This window comes from Cupressus sempervirens, unplaced genomic scaffold, assembly GCF_028749045.1.
Source record: "Cupressus sempervirens isolate cs-2001-9-10 unplaced genomic scaffold, ASM2874904v1 CseChr00s100002_03, whole genome shotgun sequence".
NCBI lineage: Eukaryota > Viridiplantae > Streptophyta > Pinopsida > Cupressales > Cupressaceae > Cupressus > Cupressus sempervirens.
The window spans coordinates 806,321-830,279 of NW_028322207.1; positions in this window are offsets into that span (position 1 = coordinate 806,321).

A 23,959-nucleotide genomic window follows, 5' to 3' on the forward strand; every position below is an offset into this window, starting at 1 on the left:
AAAGTTAAACCCACTCTACTTGCAACCCCATTTCAAAAACCTTCACTAGTGGTTACTTGGATTGATATGGTATCATGATGTTGTTATGTGATTACCTTAAGCTATGAATGATAGGTTCACTATTTATTATTTGTCTAGCTACAAGTGGCAAGGTTTCTATAGTAATGTTTACTCATGTGTTCGACCATGTTGACTTGTATTTTTAAGGCATCATTTATGTTTTTCAGTAATTTTTTATTGCTTCCTTTGTTGAATTCTTAAAATAATTAAAAATCAATTATCCCCATTGTATTTATGGATTATGGTGCTATGAATAATTATCTTGTCTCTTTCAATAAATTTATGCAAATGGATTTTTAATGATTATTTAAATGGAATTAATTAAAAATTTTAATTACTTGATTTATGTACTTTTTGCTTTGGCTATGATCTATTGTGCATCTAAATTTGATTGTATATGTTTATTGTGTAGGACTTATACTCCCAATAGTGGCACATGGAGTTAGTGATTTTGACCTTTCGCATTGAGCCAATATCATCCATGTATGGGTGATGTATCTTTATCATGTTATTTTAAGCCTCTAGTAATTGGTAAATCCATATTCATAATGCATTATGTGATTAGATCTAAAAGTCCATTTGTGCATTTAGGGTTTCACAATTATTGTAGAAATTATTTAATTAAATTTTTTGATTAAGTAAAAATAGGTTTTAAAGGACCTGAAACCTTTTACATAATAATGAGAGACATGAAAGAAAAGCCTAAAGTTGGCATCAGAGTTTAAAGAAAAGAACAACATAAAATAGATCTCCTAACAGAGCAAGCATAGAAACAGGAAGCCAACCAGAAATAGAGCTGAAAAGAATAATAGAAAGACAACAAAAGACCAACACCTGAATAGCTATATAGTCTTTATCAGGTCAATAACCTGGTCTACTAGAATGTGCATATTCTCCACAGTGGCCTTCATCTCTTCCATCTTATTCATATCCTCATTCTTCTTAGAATGAGCCCGAGTTCTTTTGCTAGGACCTTGGTTCTCAACCACTGAAGGGGAATCCTATCCTTTTTCTTGCTCAAGATTTTTCAAGAGACTGCTCACATTATCATCCATGGTATTTAAAGAATTACTATTATTATCTGCCATTTTCTTGATCATCTTTTCAATATTATTCAGCTTGGTCTCTAGTCTAGTCACCTTTTGATTATCACTATTAGCCTTTTCCAGCACCCTGTTATTAGCTTCAATCTATGGAATCTTGGTCATTAATTTTTAACCTATTTAGCATTTCCAATTACCTCAAAAAGTTGGTCAATATGTTGACCCAAAGTGCTCTCCCCTCTAGCCAATTTGCCAACCTACTCAACTTCCTTTACAATAAACTATATTTGTTGTTTTAGAATGCCAATCTCCTTCAAAATGGTCCCAAGGTTTCCTAATAGACTTTTGGTAGAGCCAATTTCTCCCTCAACCCTATCAAAATGTAGACCTTTCTCCTGATCCCCATATTCCTCTCTTTCCAACATGACATTCATCATAGTGTTCTGAGTCTTCTCCTCTTGTAATCTCATAGCTTTTTGCTTCCTCTCCATTTTGTGGGCAAGAGGTTCATCATTTGATGGGGATGAAGCCCTATCATCAATATGACCCTTAATGCCCTTACCCTTACCTTTGCTCCTCTTCTTCTAATAATCTCTCATCATTTCCTCAACAAAATCACTTTCATGGTTAGAGTCACTCCCTTTAGAAATATTCTTCTTCTTTTGAGAGCTACACCCAATACCCCCTTTCGAATACTTATTACCCCACTCTGCATCATCTTCAGTGTGTGAATCATAACCTTTATCTGAGAGACTGCACTCTATGTCATACTCCACCACTTTCAAACTACCCCTAGGTTTATCAACCTTTTTGGATTTCAAAACATTCATAATGAGAACCATAAGACCCTTATGACACACATGTTCCTCATTTGGATCATTTTGAATAGCGTGGATAGAGAAACTCAAAGATTGCCTTGAGTAAAATGGGAAATTGATCCTTACATCATACCTAAAGTGATTAGCTAACATAAAATGATAACCATAGAGCTTTGTAAATTGGCCATCCAAAGTAAGGTATTCCATTATAACAAAAAAAACAAATCTCCAAGGTCGAGAAACAAAGGTAGGGTTGAAATATGAGTTACCAATTTTCAACAATTCACTTCACTCTTTTGCTGACTCCACAAATTCATCAATAGCCCTATTTGACAACTTCCTATCCCGATAGAAGTTGATGCCTTCCATACCCAACCCCGTGGCCTCAAAAATTACCTCTTCACTCACATCAATTCTTTGGTTTCCAACCAAAGTAGTGTCATCCATCCATGCTTTGATGAATTGTTGTGTTATGATAGGATTGTTAACTTTGAGCCTTTCTATTTATCTAGTAAAATTTCTATGCCTTGGAATGTCCCAGACCTCTTTCTTCATCCATTCCTTGCAACTTGTAGGTTCCACTCTCTTCCTTTTACCTCCCATATTCTTCCCTTCAATGTCACTAAAGAACTTTCTCTGTAAAACACTATACATACTGTCACCAAAATGAAAAAAGTAGTCGAAGCAAATTTTGGTAACAACAACCCATAATCCATGTGTAATAAAGCTCAGCATTCTAAAAATCATCATCATCCACCATAACCCGATTGTGATTAGTACATAATTACAAATCTTTGACATAATCATTATTAAAACATTTTTGCCTATAGCTCAATTTATCATAATCAATAAATTGGTGAACATTAGTAGGTAATGGATCATTATTATCCCAAATAACTTTTTTCTCACTTAGGCATGCCGCGTTAGTAGCCCAATCAGCAACATGGTTAGCTTCCCTAAAGTTATGGGTAATAATACATATATCAAAGGATTTGATAATATTACTAGCTTGAAGAATAATATTGCTAATAGTCCATGAAGGCTTAGTAATATTATTAAGATAGTTAATGATATTAAGAGAGTCTCCTTCCACCCAAACCTTCCTCAAATTCAAACTCTTAGCATAAATAAGACCATGAAGTGTGGCACAAGCTTCAGCCACATGATTAGTTTGACTACCAATAGGAATAGCCATACATCCCACTTTCTCACCATAAGAGTTCCTAATAACAACTCCATAGCTAGCTATTCTCAAGTTCCCTTTAGAGGCCTTGTCAAAATTTATCTTGAACCAATTCTTCAATGGGCTATCCCATCTAGCATTATACCTTAGATTAGGGTCCTACTTGTCCTTACACAAGCTCCCAAGGTTCCAATTTTGGATCACCCTATCTTCCCAATCATTATGACGTTGTTGTCCAGAACCATTAGCTTTAATATTCTCTATGATTAGAGCCTTTATTTTACAAAAAACTTGATCTGCACTGGACTCCACACCTCAAAAGACCCTATTATTGCGCTCCTTCCAAATACCCCAACAAAGATGGTGAAGAATAAAATCCCACAGTCTTAAAATCAAAACATTCTTGGAAGGGGGTTTCCAACTAGTAAAGAACATTTGAATAGTGCCTAGAAAGACCCAAACCATATTTAGCAGGTTACATGCCTTATCCCAGAGCTTTTTGGAAAAAGGGTAGTGCAAAGCAATATGGTTGACTGATTCACAATCATTCTTACAGAGAACACACCTACTAATAATGATGAATCCTTTCTTCTCTAAATTTTCTAAAGTCAAGATCTTATCCTGCAAAAGAATCCAAAAGAAAATATTAATTTTAGGTGTTAAATGTTTCACCCAAGCCTTAGCCCAACAAGGTACTTGATGCATATCAAAATAGTTAGCATAGGTTGAGGAAATAGAGAACATTCCACTAGGATTGGGATTCCATATCATATCATCCTCCTTTTGACTTAAAAAGATAGCATTCAGACTCTTGTTAAGGTCAACCAAGTTTTCATTCACCCTTTTGAGGTCCACCCACACCTCATTTTTCCAATAATCCACCACAAAAATACCAAAAAATGCTTTCATTGCCCCATATAATTATTCCACCTTGGATCCTCACAAAGTGGATGATCCAAAATCCAAGTATCTTCCCAAAAAAGAATTATTCTTCCATTGTCCACCTTCCATCTGACCCCTTTCCTTATTATGTGCTTGAATTTTTGAGCATTTTTCCAAATTATGGATCCCTCTTGTCCCAACTCATTATGAAGGAATTGATTAATATCAATATTATCCCTATTGTATTTGTCAACCCAAATGTTCTTCCATTCCCCTTCCTCTTTGTGCCATCTCCATAATAATTTGGCCAATAAAAACACATTCATAGTTCTCACTCTCCTCAAACTAAGCCCACCCTTGTTAAGGGGCATGCAAAATTTCTCCCAAGCAATCAGAGGTAACCTTTTTTTATTCTCCATACCTATCCATAAGAAGATCTTCTAATATTTTTCAATATCCAAAGCATACTTCCTTAGAATTTTTAAAACACTCAAAGCATAAAGTAGAACACTCTGGAGGATAGATTTTAGAACAATAACCTTTCTAGCCTGGCTAAGGAGGAAGACTTTCCAGCCAGCAAGTTTCATGTAAATTTTGTCAATCAACAAACTCCAAAAGTTATCAAGAGGGTCTAGACACAGAGGTAACCACAAATAGGAACCAGGGAGAGAGCCAATCTCATAGCCAATAATCTTTTTAATTTTATTTTTCCTAGGCTCATTGACATTAATAAAATATATAACACTTTTACTCTAGTTAATAGTTTGTCCAAAAGCTTTCCCATAATCCTCCAAGGTTTTTTTAAGATTCCTTTCTTTTCAAATCGAGGCCTCTCCCATAAAAATAGAGTCATCAAAAAAATGTTGATGAGATCATATCAAAGCTAAGGAGGAAGGATTTAGGTCCACAAAGTCCCCCTTCATCACTATATTTTCCATAAATCTCCTCAAGAATTCAACCAAGATTATAAATAGAATAGGAGAAATTGGATCCCCCTATCTAAGACCTCTTGAAGCTTTAAAGAAAGGGGTAGGAGAACCATTAAAAAGCATCGAAGAAGTAGTGGAAGAGACCAACATGAAGATCAATTCCCTAAATCTCTTATTAAACCAAAATGCTTCAAGACCACAAAGAAGGAAATTCCAATCCACTCTATCATAAGCTTTGGAAAGGTCTAGTTTAAGAAGAAACCCTTCTTTCTTAGACACTAAAAGAGAGTGAATATTTTCATGCATAGTAATAATGGAGTCTAGAATATGTCTACGAGAAATAAATTCATTTTTTTGTCTAGAGATGACAAAAGGAAGGAGAGGTAGAATTCTAAGGGTCAACACTTTAGAGATAATATTGTGAAAAGAATTACAAATGCTAATAGGTTGAAACTGATCTATACTATATGCTCCTAGCTTCTTTAGAATAAGAGAAATGAAGGTACCATTCACTTCTTTAAGAATATTCTTGGATCTAAAGAATTCCTTAACCCCATTACAAACATCAATGCTAATGATATGCCAAAAATTATGAAAGAACAAAAAAGGAAACCCATCAGGTCCTAGGGCTTTATCTCCTTCAAAAGAGAAAACAGCCTTAGAAATCTTTTCAGAAGAAGGGATGGAAGTAAGAGAATTATTTTGATCATCAAAAATGCAATTTGGAATACAATCAAGAAACAAATCTTTCTTAGCCAAATCCAAATTGGGTTCACCTTGAAGCAAGTTATTAAAAAACTCCATAGCTTCCCTTTTAATAGTCTCCTCATTCTCAGTTACTCCCTCTTTCATATTAAGCTTATAAATTCTATTAGCCATCCTATGCTTCAAAGTAGTTATATGAAAATACCTAGTATTTATGTCTCCTTCCTTCAAAAAATATTTATGGATTGATGCCTCCAAAACATCTCCCCCTTGGTGATGATATCATGAATCTCAACCAGTTTCACACTTTCCTCCTCCCTAGAGACAACCTCATATCCATCCTTTTGAATCTTATCCTGTATTTCTTTTAGTTCCTCTAAAATATTTCTTTTATTCTCAAAAATGTTGCCAAAGGTTTCTTTGTTCCATTTTTTGATGTTTTTCTTGACATTTTTTAGTATAGCTACAACTTTAAACATAGTTGTAGCTTCCATAGTAATACCCCACCACTCCTTAATGAGGTTCTCTAGATTCGAATGAAGAGTCCACATTTTTCAAACCTAAAGGGGAAATTTCTCTTATAATTAAGCTTATCAGCCACTAGGAAAATTCAATAATGATCTGAACCCAAACAAACTTGAGCACTAAAAGAACATTTGTAATTTAGGAACTAATCATTGCTTACAAGAGCTCGGTCCAGCCTAACACGAATGAGATCATTTCCAATTCTTCTGTTAGTCTAGGTGTACTCAACCCCATGCAAGTCAAGATCATGAAGAAGATGACTATTAATAAAGTCCATAAGGTCTAATCTATTATCTAGATTAGTCTGACCACCACCCCATTTTTTAGCTTCTTTTAGAGGGGTGTTGAAGTCCCCCATAACAATCCAATTCTCATTATCAAAAAGCTTTCTCTGGTTAGAGATTTCTTCTTAAAGATCCTTTCTTACCCACTTGGATTTGGGAGCATAGACATTAGTAAGAACCCAAGTGAATCCATCCTTGGAGTAAGTAAATCTAACATTCATCATGTTTCTATTCTAAGAAATAAGATCTCCTTGAATCCACCTATCAATCCAAAAAATTGCCATACCTTCTGAAGCTCCCTCAGAATCATTCCCTATGATCTTCTCACCCCTAAAAATTGGAAGACCTTCCACTTTTTATTTCAGCATCTTTGTTTCCTAAATAACAAAAATATCTAGCCTGTTATCCCTAATCATTTTTTTAAAAATGTCATGTTTGTGAGGATTATTTAACCCTCAAATATTCCATGAGATAATCTTCATATTTTATGAAAATGTTTTGATTCAAAGATAGTCCTTTGATTACCATCTGCAATACTTCTATTAGTCTTAGCAGTTCTTTTTTGCATGTTAGAAGGTATTCCCACTGGGGAAGGGGAAGAGCCAACATCCCCATTCTTGAGGATCACCCTAGTAGGTTTTGAGGAAGCACAACAATCTCTACCCTTGTTATATTTAGAATCCCCTTTTTTTAATTCTAAGTTAGAGGATGTGCCAGAGATGCCCCCTTTCTTATTCCTAGATTTGGTAGTAGCAATCTCCACTTCCTTTTTATTATTGACTACTCCTTTCTTCTTGGCTTTAGATGATTTACCATCTAGGATCCAGCATCACCTAATGTCTCCTCCTCCCACATTGCTTTCTCCTCTTGTGAAATAGTTAAGAGATCCTCTACTTCTCCTTTGACAAAGTTTCCTGCCAAAATAGTAGCCTGAGCTGAAGGGTTAGTACTCTCAACACTAGAAAAATCCTTATGGATTAACCCATGATCACTTTCATCCCCATTCTTGGGGTAAATCACTTCCCCTCCTTTGGCCTTATCACTATAGTCACTATTAGGATTTAATAGTATTTCCTAAGCACCAACCTCAATCCCCAACACCTTCTCCTTAACTCCCAAGTTAGGTTGAGAAACATCCACACTTGAGGACTCACCTCCACTCTTAGTAGTCTCAACAACCACACCTGAGAGCTCACCTTTTTTGGCATTAAGTTAGTACTTCCATTAGTGACAACACTTATCTATATCAGTATTGCTACCAAGATCAGCACTTAGTTTCCTACACTCACCGAGCATTCCAATGTTAACCAAGCTTCGAAGTATTTAGTAGTTGACACCAAGTAGAATAGTGGCTACCAAGTGAATAAAAGAAATATGAAGATCAGTAGTGTCTACCGAGCTTCTCAGTGTCTACCAAGCCTCATAGTGTCTACCAAGTAATAATTTTGTGTCATGGAGATTTAGTGTAAATTGAGCATAGGAAGAAGTAGTGTTTATCGAGTAAAGCAAGGTAAACTCAGTGTGTAGCATCTATCAAGTGACACTACATCTACCAAGTCACCAATGGTCACCAAGTTTAGAACTACATCGAGTGATTAGTATGGACTAAACCTTCACTTCTACCGAGTGCATGATGATGTTGTGTAATGTAGTGGATGCCAAGTATCAAAAGGTCACCGAGTTAGTTCAATGAATGCGAGTTATTTACTATTGAGCTGATTTTGTAATGTGTTGTTCACTTGTGTTTTGGTCAAACTTTTAGTTTTGTAAATCGAAAAAGTATATATGTAAGATGTATTGTAAGATATCATTGTATTAAATTATTATTATGTAATTTTGAGAAGTGCATACAAAGAATTATCAGCAATAGTTTAAGGAATGCAACAAGGCCAATACAGAAGTAGAAAAGTCATATCTATCACACAAGGTGATCAGTGCATAAAGGATCTTAACAGTAGTCAGTTGTAAGTAATCCACTACTTCATCCTAATAGGTGAATTAGTTTCTAAATCCTTTAACAAGTTAGACTTAATAGTCTTTTGAATAAATCTCTTAACCGAGTGCATACTTCATTGTATGTTTGTAACTCCTCTAACAAGGTGGACCTAGAAGTCCTTTTTGCTCCTAATAGGGTAAATCACTAGAAGTGGTCAATGTAAGCATTAACAAGAAAACTTTGTACTCCAGTAGTGAAGTTTTTTGGGTATCATCCCCACCCCATTTTTACTTTCTATTTGGAAGGTTTTTGGGTCACCAAAACATTGTGTTCTTTTGTGTGATGAATGTTTTATCTTTTAGTACTAATGTATGTAGTAGCATAGATGGATGTGTGGTAAATTTAAAGAAAGTGTTGAAGTTACTGATTCACCCCTCCCTTCTTAGTAACTTATCTAGATTTGAATATTTCCAACACACCTTCACACTTAGGAGTCTCTATAATGTAGATCTTCTCTTGTGGAGAAGCATCGACAACCAAATTCTCACCTCCACTCTTAATGTTCTTTGTAACATTGTTTTGTGCCTTTGTAATGCCCCGCCAAGGGACCCAAAAGAATTAACCTAAATTCATACTAAGTTTGCCAAACAATTTTTTTCTAAAAAACATGAAAATAAAACCATTCATAACATCTACAGAAGCAATAGTAACATCCAACTGAAAGTAAACATAACATAACAGATTACATTTTTTAAAGATCCCTTAACATTGAATTACATCTAAATCAACCATTCATCTAACATCACATTCTTATGAAATAACAATGACACATCCAACATTCATAAACCATATACAAGTGTCCTTTTTGTAACTACATTTTAGTTTAGCTCAATCATCCACTGTGCATGTTACAAGGTATGAAAGGCTTAAAAGAATAAACATCCATGTAAAGAAAGTACATCATCATACTAACTATAAACCATGGTGCAATAACATAAATGAAATCACATGTCATACATGATACATCATCTCAAAAGATATAATCATCCATCATAAAAGATAACCATATATCACAAACATAAATAACTAAGTGCACGGTTCTTCCCAACCGTTAATAGCATCATTAGACCATCATGGATTTTAGCCATCCCTTTGTGCATAAAATTTCAAATCACTGAAGAGATCATCGATATTAACATAGTAGGAATGTCACTCCTAACATACAGCATCATATACAGAAAGTAATCTAATATGCAAATATATGCATAAGATAACATCATCTAACATATGCAAATCATCAATACAAGAAACATACCAGTAAATGCATCCATCATAGGGTACATTATCAATCATAATGATCCAAGAATAGAATTAAGATAAATACCAACCAAGAATACTCCAGCCACAGTGTCTCGGACGAATCTTAAATGATAAGAGTGGAAAAATACTACCACCCGACCACGTGGAACCTAAGTGGTCCACTCCCACCATGCTGAGGAGATAATCTCAAGTCCCAAATAGGCTATCAAAATCACATAGCATAATACTCTTTAAGTCCAAAAATTCTAAAAGTATACTAACTCAAAAGTTTCAACCACAAAATTGACATCTAATCCCAGAGTCACAACAATAAGTACACCACCAAAGGTACACAAAATCTATAGAGGAGACTCAGGCTACATACTAGGGAGTGTCATCACATGGCTAGTTGAGTTACCCTGGACTAGTCTCTCATTAGACCCCAGACTCTCAAGCATTGAGTTACCCTGGACTAGTTACTCTGAACTCTGGACCCTCAACGTGGCACATGTGGAAACCAAGAAGCCCTCTCAAGAAGACGAGGCACTTCTCCCATCCTTAGTCTATATAAGCACTCAAGGCATGGGTGGTTTAAATATCTCTAACTTATCTTTTTAGTGTGTTTTCCCCCCATAAATTTTAATTATTAGATTATCACTTATTACATAACTTGCATTAGGTTACCTTGGTACTGACCACTTTGGGCCCTGGACCCCTATGCAAGCCACTCCCATAGTCATGTACCTAGACAACCTCTCCTAGGCACATAAATCCACAGTTGTGTCCCATACCACAACACTCATAAAGATCAAACTCGGTTCCTAAATAAGCAACCTAATAATAAGATGGTTCTCCCATCCAAGAACACATAAAAGCTCCACAAAATAAACCTAATAAATATAATCTTCAATATGAATCACAATATCCATTGGTTCTTAACAAGCAACCAAGAATATCTCAAAATAATACTGATCAAAGACTCCAAAATGGTTGAGTCAAACATGTCACAACATGACAACATAAATCAACATTTCAATCCCATCATGGCGACTAGAAAATAATCCAAAGATAATTGATCGATGACTCAAAAATGATTAGCTCAAGTGTCTCAGATACAAATAACTCAGCTTCACTCAAAAAGATTGATAAGCAATAACAATCAGTAATACAATCATCTCATAGAGCATTCTATCACATAACCATGGTTGGGTTTATAGAGATCATAATATGACATCATCATGACATCACAATCATAACCCTTGAGCCTCTGGTAGACGTCTTATAATTGGTCAACACTAGTCAACCCAAAACCCAAAATAAGAAGCATATAGAATACACGATGCAAATACATGTTTTGGTTTATTAAAATCACATACTTGATTAATGTGTAGAGGTTTCCAATTTCAGTTTACTAGTATACTTCAAGTGTCTTAAGTTTCATCATTTGACCTACAAGTCAACCCATTTGTACCCCGATAGCATTATCTTTCTATTATTCAAAATAACATTCTAAGAATAACTCAAGGATAAATATTCACTAAATTGATCATCATTGACCTTTAATTGAATTTTTTTCTTTATTTAACTAAGATCCATATTCTAATTGATTAACTTTCCTATAATGTTACTTCAACTTTTCACATAATTCAAGGATCATTATTCGTTAAAATATAAGAAAGCCAATTACTAGTCTTCGAATAAGAAGATTATAACTTTATTAAAATGATCAATTTAATCAATCAATTAACATAGGTACACCATCCATGACCTATTAACATTCTAATAGTTTTCAATTAAATATTACTAAGTCTCACTATTAAAATATCTGAGGTCATTATTCAAGTCATGAGAGTACGACTTGTCAACTTCGATGTAATTACTTAACAACTTCTCTAAAAGAATCGATATTAGCATATCAATTAAAACTTTATTACATAACTTAATTATTAATTAAATTTAATTAACTCTAATTAATTTAATTAATAATTACATATCCATGGCAACATTCCAATTAATATTAGTTGACTAATAACTAACTATAATTTTGTAAGTTAAAAGTCAACTATAATCTAGTACACCAATATTCATATTCATAGTTCATTAATAACTTGTTAATATTTAATAACAAGCTATATTGAGAATATTTAATAATAATTCCGTGTGACCACATTTGTCATCTCTCAAAAAATACCAACATTCCCTTAACAAATTCGTATTATCATTAATCATTTCAAATAAAACTCTATCGCACAATTTAATTATTAATATCATAGTTATAATATCAACTCAATGAATATCAATTGATTACAAATCAATTATACTTCAAATCCAAAAACTAATATCTTTACAAAATTTAATCATTAAATAATCTCCACTAGATTAAATCTAATCAAATTTATTGATAACTATTTACACCATTATTTATTAATAGTTTGTTAGACCCAACAAACATTAATAAATAATAAACTCATCAAAACTATTACTAAGAAGCCTTACAAACTTCATTGGTTAATATTTAACTAATTCTTAGCACAATTAAAGTGTACCATTATTCATATTAATAATTCAAACCATTGCTATATTATAACAAGGTTATAAGGTAACTATGACTCCTTATTTAAATCCAAATCCAATCTCATTAAAATTTGAGTCTCTTAATAATCATCATTTAAACACCTTTATAAATTAACACCTCTTAACTATTTAATATATATTAAATAGTATTTAATATATATTAAATAATTAATATTAAAAGTTCACTACATAAATTATATTAATATCTTTTCTCTATTAATTTTCTCTCATTTAAAAATCCATTTACTAATAATTAATTACACTTCTTCTACTATTAACTAATCTTAATTAAATTTGATTTAATTAGATTAGATAATAAACTATATAAAATTAATGCATATTAATAAGATTCTACTAAGGGAAGATTGCAATAACATCTTTAACTCATTCCATGCTTTGATATATTATTTTTGTGAAGTTTAAGTATAAAGAACTCTTGGTTATGAGAAATAGAGAAATATCTGTCTTTGAATAAAACAGTTCTAGTACGAAGGCCATATCTCCCTAATGAACCGTTGGATCGAGCCGAAATTAAAATATGTTGGAGAGGGCCAAGTTGTGCCAATTCTAACTGGAGCGATCAAATAAATTCGATCACGATAAAAAGTTATGAATGACTAAGTTCGGGTCTATCCAAGGGGCAGCGATAGGACAATTTGTGATAAATTAAGAATTTCCTCTTAAAATATTGTTCTCTAAATTTAACCATAAAAAAGTTTGTTCATATGCATCTAAAAATATAATTGATAGAAAGATTACATCTAATCATTCAAATTTTCACCATAAAATTTCTATTTTAATTCCAAATCTTGTCTTTCTAATTTAATATAAATTCGAACCCATACCCGATTCATATCTAATTATTTCTCCTTAATTAGATCTAGGATTTTTCTATTGTTTTCTTCTCAACCAAATAGCATATCTAGATTCCAATTTCAAAATTGCAGATCCAATCACAGAGAATATTCAGACACATATAGCAGACACGATGAAGACAGGAAGAGAAAGAGTGCAAATAAATTATGTGATTATCACGAGTGCACCTGGACACTGATGCTAAATTTGTCATGCATCAGAAGTCCATAGAAAATCCCTTCCTTCTCCATCATTCGCAATTCCACCATGATCCAAGCCAACTGAAAACCTCCAAGCGACTAGAAGTGCTAGAAGAAGCATGGAAGCATATAGAAGCATATGAGCATGTAAAAATATATGAGCAAGTAGAAACATATGAGCATGAAGAAGCATATGAGCATGGAGAAGAATATGAGCATGTAAGCTTGAAGCTTCCATTTTAGCTTGAAGCTTGTAGCTTGTAGCTTCCATTAAGCTTGTAACTTGTAGCTTGTCCAAACACACTAAGAGAGTCTCTATTTAAAGGCCTCTAAGATGCATCTAGAGTGTCTCTAGAAACAACTTAGAAGATAAGCATGACAACCAAGCATGAGTCTTCTCCAACCTTCTAGATGAGTCTTAAAGTTGTAGACACCATGTGCTCAAATAAAATGCTAACTCCTAAGTGTAGACAACTTATGCATTCTTAGAGTGCAAACTCCTGTGTTGTCTACAATACAACTCTCGAAAATTTTCCAACTCCTATGTGCACAATAATTAATATAATATTTAATTTACTCTTTTCAATTTTATTTATTTATTATTAAATCTCATGCACTAACTTTAATAATTCCACTTTTTAAGTCTTAATATATTTATATTTAAATCACATGAAATCTAGAATCTTTTAATAATTTTAATATATTTTTCACTTTTAAATTTCATTTTCAAAACTTAATTTGCTAAACTATTTATTAGCTTAATAATAATATTATTTAGTCATTTATTTAAAAATGAACTCCAAATATATTATTATTAAAATAAATATTGTCACATTTCAAATTTAAACTTTTAACTTTTATTTTTCAATTTAATTATTTTATTTAATTAATTTTCCAATTAATTAAATAAAATAAATATTAAAATATCATATTAATTTTCTATTAAATTAAACCATTAATTAAATCTTTTAATTAGGATTAATTAATAGAAAATACATCAAAGACTCTCAAGGATAAAATATGAAAATCCATCATAGCCAAAATACATACAAAATCAAACCAAAGGTTAATATCAGGAATTACGTCATCCAACGTATTCGGAGGGTACTCAACTCAGATACTTGTCCTAATTTTCAATTAGAACAAATGGCTTAAAGGGTTGGGATTTGGACTTGAGAATTATCTCCCCTCTTTTATCATTGAGATAATGTGATAGGGCACGCTCATCCTGGCAATTCAAGGAAGTCGATACCCGATACCTGCAACCTGCATAAAAATTATGCATGTACAAGCACAATATATACTAATTAAACAGGCAATGGCAACAAGTGGTGCATCATGTGGATCCCAACTAGCAGGTGACTACAACTCCCTTCCTTAACCACATCAAACACGTCAAACATAAGAACAAACACGCACACCATACACATGCAAGTATGGGGTAAGTATCTATAAGAAAAAACATGTGATAATAAACCATCTAACCAATCATCATCAATAAGTGCAAATACTGAAATCACTAGATAATCATCATGCAACCATGAAATGTAAAGTACCAAGTAATCTCGTCATGTATTAACTAAATCCATAGCACAATATCTGATAGTCTCAACACAATGTTACTAACCATCCACATGAAACTAGCCCTAAAAGAGCTTGACGATGATAGGAAAAATGCGACCTAGGGGCAAGCACTATAGCCTTTCTCACCCACACTTTCTTGACCTTCTTAGGAGCCCCCTTCAAAGAAGGGTATTTTTTAGCCCAATGGCCAGATTTTTTACAATGAAAGTAGGTGAATGGAATAGATTCATACTCAATATGTTGATTCTAGATACCTGAGTTAGATTTAAGCAAGATAGATTCAAGCAAGTCAGTACCCTAGAAAACCCCAACACAAAACTTAGTATAGTTCAATCTTCTCCAAGAAACAGTCATAGGATTTAGTGAAAGAAGCTCCCCAAATGTGTTGAAAATGCCTCGAAACACATCCTCCACCCAAAAGTCAAGTGGGAGGCTAGTCAGTTTGATCCAAATAGGGGCTTGAATAGAAGAATCATCCAAAGAGTAAAAATTTAGAGTCCATTTTTGCAAAATCAAAGTGTGTTTCCCCAAGACCCAAGGGCTGCAACAAAGGATATCCTACTTGTCTTTTGTACAAGAAAAGCAAAAAGAAAGACACCCTTTAGCCATCATTGCAATATCAACCTAACCTTTCAGCTTCCATTTCTTACTCACATAGACCCTAACAACTTCAATGTTGGGTCTAGCCCCTAAAAACCTTCCAACCAAAGTCAAATCCATACAAGAGATGTTCTTATCAACAATTTGATCTGGGATTTCAATGGAGTGCATACCTTTATCCTTCAAGGAAATATCCTTGACTAGCAGGAAGACAGATTTGCTAGTTGGTTTTACCCCAAACATACTAGACCATTTTTTATTTTGCTTGCCCCCTACTGAGTCCTCCAAGGTCCTGCCATCATCAGGATTGCTAGTTTCAGTAGAGGAATCTTCAGTTGACACAATCACACTCCAGACCTGGATGGAATAGTCACATTTTTGCAAGAGGAATTCAAAACCAAATTCTTGCCCACTCCCTTCTCTATGCTCCTGCTCACCACCATTTTTCATTAGAGGAATTCAAAACCAAATTCTCGCCCAATCCCCTCTTTGCGCTCCCACTCACCATCATTATTTAATTAAATGTTGATTTAATGGGTTAGAAGAATTTTATTCATTCAATTTATTTTACTTTATTTATTGATTTTTTTTGTAGTTGGATTCTAATTTAATTGGAATTCATTTATTTAATTTGGGGGAAAAAGAAAATAGATTATTAAGTAGGTTAGTAATCCATTTTATAAGTCACTTGATAAAGTGCTTATATTATGCCAAAAAAATGAGTTTCTACACTCACTTCTCACTTTGTTATTTCATCTTTGTGGAGGAAATCCCTCAAAACCCTTTTATGAGAATTCAATTGTTCTTGTTGTGTGAGTTTGGCTTGGCAGATCTTTTTGAGATCAGTCTCATTGGATTCATTTTAGGATTTCTCTACTATGCCAATGATTTAATTTCATTTGGCAACCATGTTATTTTATGATGGTATTTCTCATTTTTCCCTTTTGGATGCAAGGTAGGGATTTCTATTTTTATTTCTTTTAGTCCTTTTTAATATATTATTTTGATTCCTAAATTTTAGGGAGTAGAGAACTCGTGTTCCCCTCTTCTTTTATATAATTTTATCACTTGGTTGAACGAGTGTGAGGGTTTTATGTTTTCAACATGTGGGTTTGTAAGTTTTCTTACTATTATGCTGCTTGATTTTTTTGAAGTGTTCAAATCTAAGATTTTATTTGAAAAGTGTGATGTTGTGTGTATTTAGGTCAATGGGTTTCAATTTTGTTTATTTATTTGATGTTTTATTTTTGGGTGTTTTTACCATCATTTTATTTTGCTTTCATGTGATTTGTACTCATTTATTTGTTTGGCTTAGTTAGAAGTTTGATTTTGTATCCCTTACCTCAATGATTAGGATTATGGAATAGGAATGAATTTAGGACATTTTGGGGTATTTTATTTCTAAATCTAAAGTCTTGGTTTCAAATTAGATTTGGTGTATTTGTGAGTCCTCCCCTATTTGTTAGCTTGTGGTTTTAAACCTATTTTATGAACTTTATTTCATCCTTGGACTTATGATCATATTTTAGGGATGGGGTTTCACTTTTTTTGTTATTTGAGAAGTTTGAATTTTGGGCCTTTTAGTCTTGCCTTATTTTGTGTTTCACCCATTCTTTATTGGGATTTTGGTAGTGACTTCTTAGATTGTGAAAAGGGATTTTATTTAAATTTTCCTTTCATGTTATGCTTTTACTTCATGAACATTACAATTCATGTTGAATTGATGCTCCCATATTTATGCCAGTTGAGTGGGTTCATAATACTTAGTGATTAATCACATTATTGGGATTTGTGTTGAATTTGTACTCCTAGACATAGGTCAGTTGAGTGAGTTATTATAATTATTTTATTTTTGTAAATATCATTTCTAACCCTTGAATTGGTATTATTTGATTACATTTTTGAAGTTGGTTGTACCCAAATGAGAGCACATATATGTGCATATGATGTCATGCCCAAATTGACAAGGCAAAAACACATAATTTTTTTTTTTTGAAAGGTAACTATAGAAAAATTGCATAACAAAACATGTTTTTTATAGATACTCTAACAAACTATATAGTGCTCAAAATTTACAATGCATGCTTCTTAAGGACATTAGGATATTACTTGATCATTTGGAACATTACTACTTCACCCAGGCCTTAGGTATCAAGGTTAGAATGATACTATTCTAGGATAAAGTTTAGGGATGAATAATTTCATTTGATGCCAGTGTAAGAGTATTTGTTAACTTACCATAAGACACACTAATCTTTTTGAAAGGTAAATAGGTTAATCCACACAAGACAAGTTGTAGTTAGTGTCATTGGATTAGATTGCTAACAAGATACACCTACTCATGGTCCTACCAGTCTAACTCACAACACTTCAAATTAATATCCAAGTTGAAAGTAATTCCTTAATGGTTAGATTGTAATGAATGACATTAACATGTCGACAAGTTTCATAGAATAGATGCATCCCAACCCTACAAGATATATATGTGCATCCAAATTGTAATTGCTTATATATTCATAAGGTTAATTACTTTTATTATTAATATATTAAATCTTACACAATTAAATACCTTTATTAATGCTCATGATATAAGGTATACATATAATTTCATTTCCTAACTATAAGATATTCTATATACTTAATAACATATTATTTTAAAAAAATCATGAAAATCTATTAATAAATCTATCAACAACTCACTTCCCTTAAAAACTAACATAATAGCCCTCTAACTACCATACGTACAAATTCATACAATTAAAAGTGAACTCACCTAATTTCTCCATCATCAACTAATAATTTGCTAAAATTAATCATGTACCTCTACTAGCTATCTAACCAACTTAATTTCACTTTTTTCTTTCATATTAACATAACTAATAAAATATTCCCTATCTATATTACATTTTTTTTAATTTACTAACTAATTCCTAACCTTTACTTAAATCCTACCAAAATAAAATGAACCTAAAAACTAAAGATTCTACCCCTTTTCTCCTAACCCCCTTCCCCAACTCCTAACCTACCTCCCTCTTCCCATGATGTGACAAGGAGGCTTGGTATTCTATCCAAGAGCCTAATCCCCAAGGTGTGATGTGACAAGGCTCCTGTTGATGAGGCCCTTCCTTGGTGCCTAGGATTAGGTAGAGATTTTTGAAGGGTAAGATAAAGTGGCAGCCTCTACCATGAAAGAGATTTACAATGCCCCTTGGGTCCCATGTGGGCTATAAGCATTTATGCCTAGGCAGGTGCCCACCACTTGATGTCATTGATTTTGGTGATGGCACCTTTTTCATAGCCTTGGAGTTGGTAAATGAGATAAGGTGAGATGTATCTCCCCTTTATGTTTTTAAAACAAAAATTTAAATATTTTTTCCCTCATTCCACTTGTGTGGATTTGATTTGGATGGGATTGATGGTCCATCATGGGGTGATAAGTTTTATTATTTATTTATTTATTTAAATTATTTATTATATATATGTATTTGGGTTACCTTTCTTGATAGTGTTGTATAATATACATGCTTATAGTGTGTGTGTATATATATATATATATAGTGAATTTGGGACATGAGGTCACATGACAATCATGAGCATATAAATTCCAATTGGATAAATAAAAAGTTTATATTCCTAAGTCATTATGTGATGTACCTCTTTTGTTTTCAAGACAAGGTACTAGGAATGTTTTTATGATTATTTTATTGTATGTAATAGGGAAGTGGATTATTTTCACTACCCATTCATTTTCCAGAGAGTGAAATGTGCATGTACAGGGTTATAGTCCAATGCTAGTTTATGTAAGTGATCTATTTTTTTTCTACTATGGTAATATGCATATAGGTTTGGTAATGGTTTTGGTGCTACTACCATATTCCAATGTAATTATCTAGTCTAATGGATCTATTTAGAAAATACTTTAAGCAATTTCCTAACACATTAAATGAATTGAAAACATGATCTACATGAAACTAATAGATTACTCTTTTCATCAATAATGCACATTTCGTACTGCACTATTATGACAAAGAAAATGACATTTATCTTTATGACCAAACCTTTTGAAATGTATTAATTCATGTTTCAAATAAGCATGATATAACAATGCATATTATTACATGAGTATCAAGACAATGAGATATCTTTTGAAATGAGTTTCTTTTACATTCCATCTAAGACTATTACGATACATCATTCCTTCCATTACAATACATTTAACTGCAAGTTAATGAAACTACAATACAATTATATAGGAGCATCCCCCAAGTTCTTCATCTATTTCGTAAAATCACACTTCACAATAATGCACATAAGGATGAGATTTCATCTTTACAAAGGTATTACACAACAACATAGATGGAGGTTTCAATTCTACAATGCAATACACAAGGTATTCCTTCCTTACTACTAAGCAATCATTCATTGCAACAACATGAATAAGATGGAGAGAGATTCTCCACTATAGGTACAATACACAATGACTAGTGTTCTCCTTCAACAACATCTACAAGATGATCTTTCCAAGCTTTTTCCATTTCTCCCTTGGGTAAAAAATCTACAAATACATCACAACAAAACAATAGAGACCATGGGTACTCTCCTCCCAACCATAGGCCTCCAAAGAGACCACCCTCAAGCTAGGGGAATAAGGTGCAAACCAGCTTTCATTCTATTCTCACAATGCATACACATCACATTAAAACACTTGAACAATTCCATCCCAGGGATATTTCACAATGGTTCACTAATGGAACAATGAACATAGGGTGAAGGTGTGCTTCTCAAATGGATACTTGCCATATCAAACAATACTTGCAATAAGTGATTTTCATGCCCTTTCAAGGCTTTCACAAAATCAACAATTCCATGCCCATTCAGGGCTTTCACAATCATCCTCCAAAATACACTACCATCAATTGTAGCTCCCTTGGAGCCCATATTTCGTAACAATCACTTGATACACCATAATTCCCTTATCACCCCCAATAAGATATGAATGAATATGGCATACAATGGAGCCCATACTCCAATGTTCTCAATACATTTTTAAGCCCAACTAACCCCTTCACCTTGGACTTCTCTTCCCTTCCCAAAGGGTGAGTGAAGTCCTTACACCCATAAACAACATACATAACAAAATGGAAAAAACAAAGAGAAAATCAAATGCAACAACACATTTCATCTCAACCTCGCAATGCTACAATATTCCCACAACATGGAACACCATTCAAACATTTACATGAATAGTACATCACAATACAACACTATGAATTCTACTTACAATATGAACTCACACTCCTTCATGCTCATGAATGCAATGCTATTATGCAAGTTTGAAGAAAAATACTACATGGGCAAAAAAAGAAACTAACCTTGAATCCTTCTACAAAATGGTAATGAATGGTTGTAGAAGAGCTCCCTCCTAGCTTCCCAACCCTAAAAGTCTCTAAAATTAGAGACTGGGTAGATCACCCACTAGTTTCATCCCAAGTCCTCTAAAAAGGATCCCAAAACCCCCACTATCTAAAAATGGTCATAACATAAGCTTCCTTTACTTACACCATTGTCTCTTTCTATAAATGTAGCCTTGAACAACTAAAAAGGTTGCAAAAGGAGTCATGTGACTCTCTTAATTTCGAATTGCTTTGAAAGTGACTTGTTTGGAAGGTTCCCAAAGTCATCTAGGCCTACTAAAGTTTAAATTTAGACCCCCAATCCATACTACTATCATGTGGGCACTTATTTTTAACAAGTTAACCCCCTAGGACCACTTTTTTGTCCCCAAGAGTTGATGGAAAGTTGGAATTCAAATTTCCCTTGATGGAGACTTCTCCTAACACTTTTCCATAAGAGGTTAACTTGGGTACTATCTTGGGTTAGGTTTAGGTTAGGTGACTTTTTCCCAAAATCCTAAATGACAATTCATCAACACATGGGCAACACAAGTGTCAAGTAACACAATAAAACAACACATTATATTTATAGTGACATGTCTCAAATTATATATATGAATTAAACTATTACACACACATACAATTCAAATTTATGAAACAAAACACCATTAAATGAGGTTTGAATCTTTTCCACTGATTCAACCTTGGCTATGTCTATTTATAGTGGTTTGAGCCTTGGTTCCCCGTTAACTCCATGGTTAAAATCTTGCACACTACACTTGAGCATCAGTAGTCCAAGAAAATAATATAAGAAACATATAAATAACTATAATAAATCACTTTCACTCTCAACATTAGGCTTACATATTTCATGTCTTGGACAATTAACTTTCCCTTTTCTAATCCTTTTCCTATAAAACATTCAAAATATTAAAATATTAAATCTACATATCTACTTTCATTGACACACTTAAATCCACATTCCTAAACATAATACACCATGATCATTCTTATCTACTCCAAATGTACAATCAACTTACATACACCAATGTAGTATTCAAATGAAAAATAGTTAATTAAATTACTTCACATTAACAATAATGATATATGGATTATAACCCCCAAATACACAAGTATGCTAAAACATAAGTAATTAACATCACTTGGAAACCATGTCTGATAACCAAAGTATCACAATTAATGTATCAAATTAGTATCATAATGGTTTATAGAACATAAGGTAGTTGGATAAGCATGTCTTAAATAACATAACATGGAATCATCACATAGTCTAGAGGGTCCAAAATATCAATGTCTATAAAATTTTCAATGAGATCATCACGTTGTCCAAATGAGAAAAAATATCACTACCCTCAAATAAACAAATACAAAATAAATAATTTACACTGGAATCCCACATAATGTTGAATTCCTTGCCATTTTAGAATCCTTCCATCTAGTGCACATTCTTCTTGTCATACTCCATTTTCAAATTAATTATTTATGATAATATTACTAAATCATCTCATTATTATCCTAAGATGGGGCATAACCCTAAATTTACTTAAGTCAACTAATTAAAATTCATACTAGTCATGTCACCATTGATTTGGTAATTATTCATAGCATCTGGGGTAGGTGAGAACAACTTCAACCAACATATCTAGCTCACCTATTTATTTTAGTTAAACTCCAATTCAATTTCTATCACAATTAAATCATCTACTCTCTTGAGAATCTATGAAAGTAACCCGAACTTACATTTGATTTTAGTTATCATTCCCATATAGATAGTCCATAATCACCATAGTGTATCACTATAATATTTTACCCAAGTATCCCTACTAGTTTTATGCACATTAATTTATCGTAACACCTAACATTATGTTATATCATTATGGTGTTCCAATTCCTCAATAAAAATTCTCATGAAGGTATATGTAAGACCATTGTTACCAAAATCATCCTTTGGATTTGAACAACTATGGTTTTATTTAATGCATAAGAGGAGGGGTCTTACATATGACATGATCTTGTGAGACTCGAACTCCTAGAGATAGGTCAATTTAGGGATTGACTATTTGGTGATTAAGTTGGGGATTTTTATTTCCTATCAACACTCATATTTTGATGAGCATGGATATGTAGGGTAGGTGGTGAAGTGGCTTCTCTATATAAGTGATTTACCAAATTAATAAATGGGATAGTAAAACTTAATGATAAGATAAGATAAGTGTTAGGCCTCTTGGAGCATATTTCCACACTAGATGCTAGGTCTACTAAGGGAGTTTTTTACCACACTAAGTATCAGGCCTCGCAAGGGGAGCATGTTACAATGCCATATACAACTTGGGATTTTTGATGCCAAGTGACTTACACTCCACTTGAGTCCCTACATAGTTATCTTTTAGTGAGTCTAACTAGTAACTTGATGTACTACATTGACTTCATGATCATATGGATTTTGGTATTATACTTGATTGGCATGTGTGTTAGCCCTAGATGATTTTTTATGTGATTTTGGTTAGGTCATTATCTCCATAAACATGGTGGGTGTGGGCTTGCAAATACCAAATCTTGTTGTATGGAAATGATAGTGGGTATCAAGATGATGTGGAAATGATGAAACACTAACGGATCATGATGTTTTTGTCTTTAATTGTTCATTGTGATCAAATTCCTTGATGTCTTGTATGCTTATTAGAAAAAGTGAAAAGATCTGGATGTTCTTGGTCAAATCAATGTGTGGTTCAAATTAGTGATTGAGAGGATTTAATAAATGTGGATTAGGGTTTGGTAACATGTTTTGGTAGGCTAGAGATAAATTTCAAATGTAATAAGTTTTGGTTAAGGTGGTGGCCACCATAATAATTGAAGCTTGTATTTACAGTTTAGAATGTTGTATTTGCAATTTGGTAGATCATGAATGGTGGATGTGGTCTAGAAATTGACTAAATATCTATAAACATAATCAAAACCAAATCTTAATTGCATATGTACAAGAAAGATAGAATTATTATTTGTAGATGAAAAAATTTATTAAATCCTAATAGGTTCTCCAAGCTTGATCCATTAATTGGGTCACTCCT